At 42.9% G+C, this 13,815-nt stretch overlaps 1 pseudogene; it reads left to right on the forward strand.

Annotated features, from left to right (window-relative positions):
• Nucleotides 1–9,986: 9,986 nt before the first annotated feature.
• LOC121774420 lies at nt 9,987–13,286 on the forward strand (annotated as a pseudogene).
• Nucleotides 13,287–13,815: the final 529 nt, after the last annotated feature.

The raw sequence follows: 13,815 nt of genomic DNA on the forward strand, positions 1-13,815 counted from the left end.
CGCCCACTCGCGGGCCAGCGAATGGGCGTCACGCATGCATCGGGGGCGCGCCACGTCGCCCGGGCGCGTGACGGGCCGGCGCGTCCCTTGTCTCGCGGATGCGGGCTACGGGACGGGCTGGGCACTGGCTACGGGACGGGACGAGGGTTGCAACGCGTCCCGCGGCGGAACCGTCCCTCCGGGACGAAACGCGAGCGGCGCGCGGGACGCGTAGTGGATGCTCTAAAACAGTTTTTGTGCAATTTTGACTACTGATTCAGTTTACAGAAGAGAGATATCTGCTATGAAAATCCAAAATCCTATACATAATACATATAATTAAAAGTGCGAGGAATCAGGGGAGATGCTTCTTGCCAGGGCGATCGACGGTTTTGAGAGTCCGGTCGATGATTTTCCTCGCCTGCCGGCTGCGGATCTCCACCTTCACACTTGCACTCTTGTCCATTTTTATGTACGGCTTCTTCTTCGAGTTCAATGACTTCTTCAGCGATCGGACCTTCGATCTTATCACTTCCACCAAATTCCCCAACTGTTTTGTCATTTCTCACACCGAAACGAACCTCCTCCTTCCGTGAATCGATCGGATTGAAAATCCGCATTTCATCTCCGATTAGCGCAACGCCGATTATTGGATCGTAATTTTAGGTGAGAGTGAGGAAAACAACGTGTTCTCGCGTGTATTAGTGACGGATTAGTGACGGATCAGTTTTTCCCAGTTAGTGACGGATTAGTGACGGATTTGTGACCCGGTAATTAAAACCGTCAAAAATTTGACGGAACCGTCCAAAATGGACCAAATGTGATCCGATTTCAAATGTGATGGACCGAATGATTCAAAGGATAATGTTTTTGACCAAAATAAAAACACACACAATATGTTAAGGACCATTTTGGGACTTTAGTCGCAGATTAATTAATCTTTTGTTACAAATAAAATCTCATTCTTCATCTGTGGGCAGCTTTGTCATTTTAAGAGCATCAGCAGTGGCACAGAGCTCCCGGCGGAATTCCCCGCGGAATTCCCAAAAACACATCATGTCACGTCATACGGACTTCCTACTGCATAGTGGCGGAATTCCCCGCGGAATTCCCGACGGACTTCTCACAATAAAAAAAATTCACAAATGCACAAATTAAACCATTTCTGGAATTAAACAATTTACGGAATTAAAATTTCGACGCAAATACGAAGAAAATGCAAACATACTTCATTATAAAAAAAATACATAATTACTAAAAAAAGTACATTATTATTAAAATAAAAACCGGCTTCTCACTCCTCGGATTCCCCGTCGCCAGTCCCCTCGCCGTCCCCGCCGCCGCCCCTCTCGCCATCGCTATCCGACATCTCGTCGAACCCCAAATCGCGCCGCATACTGTTGAGGAAGGGTTTAAGCTTACGCTTGTAATGGGGGTCGGTCGCTTGGCGCCATTCAACCATCGCACGTAACAAGGTTTCATGTGCCGCGATGCGGGCGAATGAGGGGTTCTAGGGATCGTTTTGGGGGGGTGCTGCCGATTGGGCCTCGGCAGATCCGCTGGTGCTTCCCTTCGACATCTGCGCCGCAGACTTTTGCCCAACCGGGCGACGGCGGCGGGCCGGCGATGTGGGTGTGGGGTACTCTGCCTCGGCGGGGGGGAGTTCCGCGGAACCAGCACTACTACTGTACTCTCCGGATGCGCTGATCTTCGTCCGCTTCGGCCAGCCAGATTCAACACCCGCATTGAACTTGGGCGAGGATTGCACCACAAGATACACTGACCAATATTTGAATTCCCCAAAGCCCTTGTCAGCGTCGGGGAACTGCTGATTATACAGCAGCTTCACATCCTCGGCAGACATGCCGCTTGTTGCCGAGCGGAGGTTGTTTGTGTAAGTGCCGACAAATCGGCTGAGCTGCCTCTTCAACCGATCCCACTGTTTCCGGCATTGCTCTGGCGGTTTGAAATGGAGGTAGCTTTGTCTAATGCGCCACCACATCCGGTCGATGTGCTGGTTCGCCCAGACGTATGGATCCTCTACTACACTGATCCACGCCTTCGCCAGCACGACGCACTCGTCCATGATCCAGACGGTCCTCCTGTTCCCGCTGGATCCCTCCCCCACCTCAGCGGCCCCCACCTCACCACCGTACACCGGGACGCCCTGTCCCCTGCCCTTCCCTCGCCCTGTCCTCCCCCTCCATACTGTCGCCGGTGGACAACGTCTATCGGCCCTATATGAACCTACTGTCGACGGACAACCCGACGAGTTCTCCTCTCGAGACTCAGTTCACTGGCAATGACACATTCTCACTCGAGGAGTTGAGGCTTTCTATGATCCGGGATTACTGAAACTGCTACCTGGTGCTAATGGACTCCGAGAAGTTTCGGGCAGGAGTCGATGCTGGCTGGCCGAAGAAGCAGCGCCTGAACTATACTGGTGATTACACCGGCGACAGCAGCGGCGGTTCCCACGACCTCCCCGAAGATACTCAGGAGACCCCGTCCCCTCCCGCTTTTACTCGTCGCACTCTCTTGGTTGGTCAAAGGCGGGCGCAACGGGCTCGCCAGAGGTCCGAGGAGGTCCAGTCGCCATCCCCCACTGTTGGCAACCCGACTGCTGACCTCGTCTTCTTGGCGCGTCAACAAACGCGGGCTCAGATATACAAGGTCATATCTGACTGGAAGAATGCCACAAACCCCGAGGAGAAGAGTTTTTTCACGCACTGCTCGTGAGTATGCTAGCCGATTTGACTGCCCCTGCGGCACATGTGGGGGGCTCAGATGCCGCAGATTTGGGGGTCCCGGATAGCGGCGACAACGGCGAAGATGGCAATGACGACGGCGACGACGACGAGGCGTGAGGCGGAGGCGGGGGGCTCGTGCGTGGAGTAGGAGTTTTTTTTAAATTAATGTAATTTTTTTGTTAATGTACTTTTTTTTAATTAATGTATTTTTAAAATTTTAATATTATTATTGAATTTTCCCGTATATGTGTCGTAAATTTAATTTCGTATTTTGTGTGATTGTTAATTATTTGTTTTTAATAATTTTGTTTATTGTGGCTGGGCTATTGCTTGTCCTGATGATGTGGCAGGAGGAGTTTTAGTGCTGATGATGTGGCAGGAGGAGTTTATGGCTGGGCTATGACTGGACTATGACTATGCTATTCTTATTGGAGATGCTCTTAGTTTCTTGCCTTCTATTCTATCTCTTTTGATGTAGGTTGAAGTTCTTCAGCTTCAACTTGTCCTCTAACAACATATCTTCATCTTGATTAAAATCTAAAAAATTGTGCTTCAGCTTCAATTTTTTTTAAATTTTGTGAATAAAAAGGTATAATATAGAAAATATTCTTTTAAGTTTGAGTTTAGTGTAAATGGTCAAAGTAAAATCATATGATGTAACATTTATACTAAAATGAATTTGAATATAATATAAATGGTTAGAGATAGATGCTCTAATAGTTGAACTTAGAATATACTACTAACACTTATCTAATGTTTATTGTATAAAAGAAATATCCATATCAATTTACTTCAAATTTTGTAGATTAAAATATAAAAAACATTAATTTCAATTATATAACAATAATGTAATGTTTATTATAAGAAGAAAACATTTTGTGTCCATTTAATTCAATCTTGTAAATAAAAATTAATAAAAGTCATTTATTCAAAATATACTCCTTCCTTCCGTACCATATTACTCGCATATATTTGTCCTATGATGATTTTTTATAGTAAGAGGTTTATAACCATTACGTTTTTTGAGTTCAACGTCTAATTAATCAATGCTTTATGTAGGATCATTCAGTCACCCACCCAGACACCCAGGATATACTACTTAACTGGATTTAGGTGTTTAGATATACATGTTTCACTCACCTTTGAGAGAGAGTGAATGCTTTACAAAAACTAATACTCCCTCCGTTTCTTCATAATTGAGTTATTTTTCTATTTCGGGAAGTTTCTTCATAGTTGAGTCATTTCCATATATAGTAATTATTTTCTCTTTCTTACTTTACTCTCTCTTACTTTTTTGTCTCTACTTTATTTATTTTCTACTTTATTCTCTCCACCTTTTTCTCCCTCTTACTTATTTTTATCTATTTATTCAACACACTCAACATTCTTTTCTTAAACTCCGTGCTGAAAAGTTTCGCCTCAACTATGGTGAAACGGAGGGAGTACTATTATTTATTAGTTAGTTCTTTTTGGAAATGAGCAAGCTCGGTAAAAAAGTTGAGAATATATTAGAACTTAAAGCGAGTGTTTTTCCTCTAGCTTTTCATGTCGGCTATAGAATAGAAGGGAATAAAATCGACAATGTAGGCTGAATAATATGGATAAGATTATTAGCTTGGCTTGAATTTTTGTTGTGTATAAGCTAATGGGTAAGAGATTTACAGGAGAGAGAGAGAGTTATCACATAAGCTCATATGCATTATTTTTCTTGCATGTTTTGTTTTCCTTAATAATTTGGCAGGTTTTTAACCTACAAAGAGAATATCCTCTTTTCTTCAAACCGTTTGTGAAACTTACGAACTAAAAGTTGGACGTGACTTTTCCTTACTGGATGGAAAAGCCTTTGCTTGACTTCTACTTATGCAAAAAGCATGACTGTTCATGTTCCTTTTAAGGTAAGTTTCCTATACTTCCTTGTTTCTGCGATTTGGTCATATTCAAACTTATTCCACTATGGTTTCCAGGATCCATGTAGAACAAAGAATGAAATTTCTATCATATCAGCAACTTAATACACAGATGCAGTTCACAACTTCGTACTGTCTCAAAAATTAACATCGTTGGGGACCTTTCCATAGGTTATGCTCCTAACTTCCAACCGGTCCCTCGCTTCGCACTCTAGTTTTTGAAAACAAAATATCCTAGGAGGAGTGTCTATCCATAACAGAGTTTGCCTACAATAGGACTCTCATTGAAGGAACGGCATAAAAAAAAGGCCTATAATAGGACTTTGCACTCTACAACTCAATTATCTCCCTTTGAGATTGTGTATGGTTTAACTCACTTACCCTATTGGACTTGTCCACGGTAGACTTGTCATTGCCTTTCATGCTTGATGTAGGTGGGGAGGAGAAAGCTAAGTATGTGCAAGACTTGCACGTCCGAGTGCAAGAGAGGATTCGAAGAGAGCGAGCAAGTGGCTTGAAAGGTGAACAATGAGCGCAAGAAGATGGTCTTTAGCTCCGGAGATTAGGTTTGAGTGCACTTCTGGAAGATCTGCTTCCCCTACAAGACCAAGTCAAAAGTTTCCCCACGAGGGGATGCTCCCTTCCTTGTGCTAGAGCGCGTGAATGACAGAGCCTATGTAATAGACTTACTGGGTAAGTACAACGTTAGTTGTACTTTCAATGTTGCTGAATTGAATCTCTTTGACTTTGCGAGAGACGAGTCGTATTTGAGGACAAAAGCTTTCCATGAACGGGGAGATGATACGATCATGGAGGCTGAGTTTGAGGAAGCTCGAGAATCTATCTGTGCTCGTCTGGGAGCTATGAGACGAGGAAGAGGCAAGGACGAGGCTTGGGAGAGGGAGACAGGCTGATACGATCATATCCCAAGATCATATCCCAATTATTTAGTTGCCTATTTTATTCACCATATCTTTTTTTTTTTTTCCTCAAATTTATTCACCATATCTTTCCAATTTATATTTAGATATTTGTTTCTTATTCAATAAGTTAGGATATTAGTATTTAGCATTATAAATAGGAGATAATGTTCTTCCTTTCATTCAATCAAGGAAATAGAATAACATTCACGCAGCTTTTCTCTTCTTCAATATCAAACCCTAATTCTTGTCGTGTGCGATCGACTGACAAACGTTCCCGCGACCTCACGGAGGAATCTAATCGAGGTTAAGGAGTAAATCCTTAACAACTGGTGCTTTCATCGCGAGCTCAATCTAGCATGGCGAATCGGGTTGGAATTCGCGCAGAGCCGCTCGTCGGTTCGGCCGCCGGAACCACCCGCGGGCTGGAGGCTTCATCGTCGTCAACCGGTGCGCTGGATACGATGGCCTTGGCCTTTGAGCATGTACTAGCGTCGCTGGCCCGCATAGAGGCGCGGCTGGACGCATCTGAGCGGCGGAACTCCGTCGCGCCGCCACCGCCAAGGCCCGATCCGAAGCCGCCCTATTCTGATTGGGCGAGGGAGCGACTGGATTCGGGGCTGAATCGCCCGGTTTGGTCGACAGCAACTACGATTACTCCACCGCCGCATGTAGAGCTGAGCGACGATCCGTCGATGCGTGGACCGCAGAACCTTTCTCACCCGTCGTCTTGGGACAGACACGGGCTATTAGGGTTTGCCGAGGGCAAACCGACGCGAGGACTGCATCCCGTTGCTCAGCCGGGGGTGTCAACTTGGGACAGCCTCGGCATGGCCGGCGATTCACAACGCGGCAGATCGAGGTCGGCGTGGGATAATCCCGGCGACAGATCCGACTACCGTGCCGAGAGACACATGCCGGGTGGAGACTCCGCGTGGGGCAGACACGACGGACCGGCCGTCACCAGCCGCGGCAGATAAGGGAACTTGAATTCTTGGGGCCCAACGCCGCCAAATGCAAATGGTAGTGGCTTATCTATGCCAATGTATTGGCAGGGATTCTATGGCGCACCTAATGTTCTTCCACAACTACCTCAACAGTCCTTGCTTTGGCCTCCTCTTGGCATGTCAATTGCCCCACCCATGCAACAGATGCAATTTCCTGGCTTCAATTCATCTTTACCACCGGCTGCGTCTAGCCTGCCTAGTTCAAGTTTGCCTGATCAGCACGCTTCGTTTATTCCTAACAGCACTACTTCTTCTAGTTTACCATCTAGTAGTTTTCATGCTTCGACTTTGTCTTTGAATCTGCTGCCTATGCAACCTGTTTCTTCATCATCTGAAATAATGACCAATCTGCTGACAAACAAAGCTCCAGTTTCTACCATCCCTTCATCAATGCCGAGTTCTGAACTGCCCCCGCCCGCTGTGATCTCTCCGCCGTGCAACCCCTATATCAGTGGTGAGGAAGAAACATTGTTAGATGACGGCGAGGAGGTTGATTCCATTGAGGAAGTGGAGAAGGTCGTCGCATTTCTAGAGGCTGCTCGAATAACATCTCACGATGTTGTGGAGAACTGTTTGAGTGAAAATTGTGGGGCTTATCTATGTGCACTAGTTGGAAATAAAGTTGCACCGTCCCTTCCCATACATTGGAAGGATATTTCCTTTATCTGGGGGGATTTGCTTGTTCGGGATCCTACACGTTTGAAGCCTCGATCAACATCTCTCGACACCGATGCGAGGTTGATCCCTCCGCGCAATGACACGTCAGGTTTGAGCATTCTTGGAAGCATGGACAAGCTTTTCGTTTTGGTATGGAATTTTGCCGACCACATTGGGTATCCTTTGTTGATTGATGATAGAGGTGATGAAGGGAGACGTTCAGCTGTTCGTTGTGCGTTTGATCCAGGAGGAGACGTCTCTCAACAATTTTTGGCTTTCAACTCTCGTCGTTGCTTCGTGGTTTCCACCTTGAGGCCAAGGTGGATTTCAACCGTGGGGGAGTTGATACGATCATATCCCAATTATTTAGTTGTCTATTTGATTCACCATATCTTTCCAATTTATATTTACATATTTGTTTCTTATTCAATAAGTTAGGATATTAGTATTTAGCATTATAAATAGGAGATAATGTTCTTCCTTTCATTCAATCAATGAAATAGAATAACATTCACGCAACTTTTCTCTTCTTCAATATCAAACCCTAATTCTTGTCGTGTACGATCGACGGACAAACGTTCCCGCGACCTCACAGAGGAATCTAATCGAGGTTAAGGAGTAAATCCTTAACACAGGCGGCCGAGTAAACCTCACCCAAGCTCACCTGGTCCAGGTGACGCCGCTGCTTGGATAGGGGAGGGAAACAGGCGGGTCTCTTGTTCACCCTGCCGAGACCAAGCGGACTGCGTGGGAGCTCGGCAAATGGTGCCCCAGTCCAGAGAGTTAGAGCAGACGACTCGACTATTCTACCAATGTCAAGCGGTTCGGGTGTGAAATCGCGTAATTAACAATTAGTTCAAATAGAGAAGCGGGTCGCTCTACTCATCTGCCGAGTCCGAGGGGGCAGCTTGGGGTATCCAAACTCTGTTTCTTTTCCAACTTTGTTTATGTTTAATTCCATGTTTAGCGGCTAGCATAAATAGACTCTTTAGCTTATTTCTGCATTTTTGACTTTGATGAATATTGTTATCACCCTTGTGAGTTTCCTCTTTGAGGTTTTTATCCAATTAATTCATTGAAGTTTGCTTGTTTTTATCCATTGAGTAGTGGAACCATAAGGCCATTATGTTTAGTGAAAGTTGCTTAAGGATGCTTCCATCTTTTTGGTTGGGGTCTTAAGGTCCTAAATCTAGTTGTTCATCACATACACTTCCTTCCACTTTCTATCTTCCATCCAATTCATTTAGGATCTAGTTTTTGTGGCTAGATCCAATCTATTTTTTTGTGTTAATTTGAGGATCAGTCACTCTAGGAATTATCTTAGGTTATAAATACAGATCTAGTTTTGGGATTGTTTTGGTGTAAACCTAAAAAATGTATATTTTTCTCATAAACATATAATATTTTTGGTTTTATAGTACCATGGAGGTTTTTCCTGCTGCATTTAAGTTTTGCACCGTTGTTGGAGATTGTCTTATTCATGAGAAGATATCGTCTGTTCTTGTTCGATTTTCGTCTCTTTTCAGCAAATTTGTTAACTTCATTTCTCCAAATTATCTCTTAATTGATCTAAACTCAATCAAAATTATTTAAGTATTTAATTAAGTATTCTGTCTCATGCTATTCGCACTTTTTTTTGTCGTAGATTAGATACCCTAATTTTTACGTAAAACAGAAATAAAGCAAATAGTTTGGGATGTATTGTAAAAGAAAAATGTCATTAGCATGAGGCTGAAATATTGATAACAAGGGCAATTTCATCTTTTCACGCCATATCTATAACACAATTTTGAACACTATTTCATAGAGTTATATTATATACAAAATAGTTTTAAACACCAAACACATCATTATAAAATAACACGAAGATCATTACAACTTTAATTATAGTTTTTTTTACAACTTTAGGGAATTTAGAGATTTAAAAACAATGATGTCATCTTACATAATTTACAAATCCGAGTTCATTATAAGTTTGTTATTAGTTTAATATAATAAACTACGAGTTATTTTATAATGATATTGTTCGGCGTTTAAGGTTTAAGAGTGATTTGGTATTAATTATAGTCCCTATTTCATATACCAAAATTTAACCAAAAAAATATTATCTTGTCAGTAACTTGACGTAGGCCCGTGTTTCTTATCGGAAGTTACAAATCTTGTTATCTCTCAATTAATCTATTAAACGGACTCTACACTTATAGAGACACAGACAAAGCACACAATACACGGTGAACATACACAACATGCAAGACACACTTCACACACACATACTCATATACTCCCACTGTTCTATAATAGATGTTACATTTTTCTTTTTATTTGTCTAAAAAAAGATGTCATATTTTCTTTATTAGAAAAAGTTCACTCCTAAATTAATATAAATATACACTATTTACTCTCTTCACTTAAAATATAAAACTATATCTTCTAAAATCTTGTGTCATTATTAAGTATGTCATCTATTATGAGATAAAGAGACTACAATATACATATTACTTGTAGTGTGTATGTGTAATGTGTGCAGAGAGTGCAGACATAAGTGTGTATTATATGTGTGATTCAATTTAACGTATCAAATATTTTATATACCAAATAAAAAGTTTGGAATTGAATTTAAAAACAATTCATTTATAATTCAGTTTTCAATTTCATGGCACCAATTACCAGGTAGATTCATTAATCCTCTGAATATTCATTTATGAACTGTAAACACAATTACAAATAGCCGCTAAACTTCACTGACAAGTTTCTTCATCAACCACCATGGCCACGCGCCTCCGCCTCTTCCTCCTCCTCGCCTTTCTCAGCCTCATCCTCCTCTCCTCCACCGCCGACGATTCCACCGCCATGTCCAAGCTCCTCTCCTCCCTCTCCCCGCCCCCCGTGGCTGGTCCTCCTCCCCCCACTTCTGCACCTGGAACAACGTCCAGTGCGACTCCACCAACTCCTTCGTCACCACCATCAACCTCAACTCCGCCGCCGTCTCCGGCACTCTCCCTCCCGAAATCAACACCCTCTCCCACCGCCAATCCCTCGAACTCCAGAAAAACTCCCTCACCGACGCCCTCCCTTCCTTCCAAAACATGACCTCTCTCCACCAATTACTCCTCGACACCAACAATTTCGCTTCCTTCCCCAACAACTTACTCGCCGGCCTCACCAATCTCCAGGTTTTCACCATAAACGGCAACAGCAATCTCGCTTCCTGGCAATTCCCCGCTTACCTCTCCGGTAGTTCAAATCTTGTCAAGTTTTACGCCAGCAATGCCAGCATTAACGGCGCCATTCCAGACATTTTCAATTATTTGCTTAATCTGCAGGATTTTAGACTTTCCTACAACAACTTGACCGGATCTCTGCCGGAATCTTACTCCGGATCGGAAATTCGGAATCTGTGGCTCAACAATCAGGAGCTAGGGTTATCTGGAACAAACGATGTGCTCCGATATGCCTCCGCTGGTTTAGGTTTGGCTGCACGCTAAGGGCATCTCCAACCGTACTCCATAACCCATATTTGCGGTTGAAATTAGCTCCAATCATACTCCAAAACTCATCCCAAATTGTACTTTTTTTGCGTTTTTGAACAGTATCTACCCAAAGATGGAGTAGACTGTAGCAAAACGCAAATCTTCTTTTTATTTTTTTTATTTTTAAATTGCAATTACACTCTTCCTATTCATTTCTCCTTGAAGATGATTACATGTATATGGAGAAAAGGTCATTTCTCCTTGAAGATGATTACAAGTATATGGAGAAAAGGCCATCAGTTGCTTGAACAATGGAGTTGCAGAAATTGGGAAGAAATCGCATCAAAGAAGACGATGGAAGTGGGCGCATGTTTTTTAGTCATAAAATTACCTTTTTAATTGGGCTTCAAGTTAATTGGGGTATTGGGCTAATTGAGATGCATTTGAATGGTCTATCATACTTCAACACATGGATATCTTTACACCTTTAATTGAGCCTATTTTAGTTGACTCGGTATGCCGCAATAAGAAATAAAAATGCACATCTAGAACTTCGAAATGCATTAGTTGATCATTTGTGGGAAAATTTCTCAAATATGCAGTCTTGAATTTTAGCTACTTTTTCTGTGTTGTCCTATGTTTTATATAATCATGATGTCTTTTAATGTATTTTAATTTATGTTTGAATGTTATTATAGTACGTTTGATGTATTATAATTTAAAGCTAGTGTATATTTTATTGAATGCATAATATATGTAATATTATATATATATATATATATATATTATAAATAATTGTATCAAATTATTTAATTATATTTGGAAAATTATTGACAAAGTGTTGTGGGATGAATGTGTAATTTAAATAAATATGTAGTTAAGATTGAAAAAGTAAAAAAAGTAGGTGAATATGGAATATTCTTTTGGGTTTTGAGTTTGGTGTAAATGGTTGAAGTAGAATTACTGTTTGATGTGACAGAACTGGAAAAATGGGTTTGGGTTTGGTGTAAATGGTTGGAGATGGCCTAACGCATTTACTGGCAGAATTCCTGATTTATCGAAATGCACAAATCTATTTGATCTGCAATTGAGGGATAATAGGTTTACTGGGTTAGTGCTGCCTTCTTTGATCAATTTGCCCGCTCTTTTTAACATTACATTGCAAAACAACAAGCTACAGGGGCGTTTCCCTGAGTTTCCGGATAGTGTTCAAACTAATTTAGTGGCTAATACTAATAGCTTCTGTTTGGATCATCCCGGGCAGTGTGATCCGCATGTCAGCACGCTTCTTGACGTCGCGAGTGCTCTCGGGTATCCCGTGGTGATGGCGGAGGAGTGGAAAGGGAACGATGCTTGCCAAGACTGGCAATTCATCCTCTGCGATTCGCAAGGGGGGAATGTGACAGTTGTGAACTTGGGCAAGCAGGGATTCTCGGGCACTATATCGCCTGTGTTTGCGAATCTCACTTCTTTGAGAACTTTGGTGTTGAGTGATAACATGCTCACAGGTGGGATCCCTGCTGTCTTGACTACCTTCATACAGCTTCAGACGTTTGATGTGTCAAATAATAATTTAACGGGGCCGATTTTGACCTTTCCTCATAATGTGAGTTTTACATATGCTGGAAATGCTTTCCTTGGTAAGAGTGATAGTCGTGGTGGTGGTCCAAGCCAGTCGGATGGGGGCTCTGGATCGTCAAACAAGTCTCCTTCGGTTGGTATGGTAGTTGGTGTGGTTATAGATGTTTTAGTGTTTGTTGGAATTGTGTTGTTTGTGTCTTATAAATGCTATTTGAAGGGATGGGATAAGAGGTCAAGGGTGATTGAGGGGTCTGAGCAGGAAAAGGAGAAGGCGACGAGGAGTGGAGTGAATAGAAATGCTGGTGTCTCGAATGAGACCATGAGCGTGAACAGTGGCGATCATAGCAAGATGCTCGTTCTTGAGGGTGGCAACATTGCCTTCTCGATTCAGATTCTTAGGCAAGTGACAGACAATTTCAGTGAAGAGAATATATTAGGTAGAGGAGGGTTTGGGGTTGTGTACAGGGGTGAGTTGCCCAATGGGACCAAGATTGCAGTCAAGAGGATGGAGTCCAATGCTATCTATGGGTACAAAAGGAATGAAGGAGTTTCAGGCAGAAATCGTAGTCCTAACCAAAGTTCATCACAGACATCTGGTCGCGCTGTTAGGTTACTGTATTAATGGCCACGAGAGGCTCTTGGTGTATGAGTACATACCGCAGGGGCATTTAGGCCAGCATTTGTTTGAATGGGAGCAACATGGCTATCAGCTTCTGACCTGGAAACGGGGGTTACAATAGCGTTGGATGTGGCCAGAGGAGTCGAGTATCTGCACAGCTTGGCGCAGCAGAGTTTCATTCACAGAGATTTGAAGCCATCAAATATTTCTACTACACATGTTGGCCAACGAGATAAAATGGCCGACCTCATCACCATCATCATCGTCATTACTTCCCTCGTTATGAAGATGACATCCATCGGGAATATAATCGAACGACGGACAATAAACATCTTCCTCCACCTGATGGGGTTCATCTCCTACCACTGGTACGGGTTCTTCACAAGCTGGAGCTGACTCTTGCACTTGAGTGTCGGTGTCAGCGGCGGCCATGAACAATTCATGGGTAATGTCCTCAATGATTGGAAAGAAATCATTGTCTACCCGTATGTCTGGCTGTGGCTGACTACCACCGTCCAATACCGATCGGTACACATCTTCATCTGCAAATGCTCCTGGCCCGACCGAATCTGGTTGGTGAACTACAGATTCAGACTCAGTCGCAGGTTCAGCGACATCGACAATCGGATTGGAATCGTCAACTAATGAAGATCTAACTACATCCTGCAAAGTGCAATATCACAAATGCAGGACTAAATTACAAACGAGAACTAAATCACAAATGAGGTACTAAATCAATATGTAAATCACACAAGTCATTACCTCTTGTACGTGTGCATGGGAGTCTCCACCTCCAGCTTCTGCTTCTCCAACATAGTCTACTACACATATTTCTGCTATAAATTCCACGTCAGGTATTGATACTTCTCCAATCTCACAGACCGGAGCTTCAGGGGATACGGCTTCAAATGCTTTCGCCAAATTT

This window comes from Salvia splendens, chromosome 17 (assembly GCF_004379255.2).
Source record: "Salvia splendens isolate huo1 chromosome 17, SspV2, whole genome shotgun sequence".
Classification (NCBI taxonomy): Eukaryota; Viridiplantae; Streptophyta; class Magnoliopsida; order Lamiales; family Lamiaceae; genus Salvia; species Salvia splendens.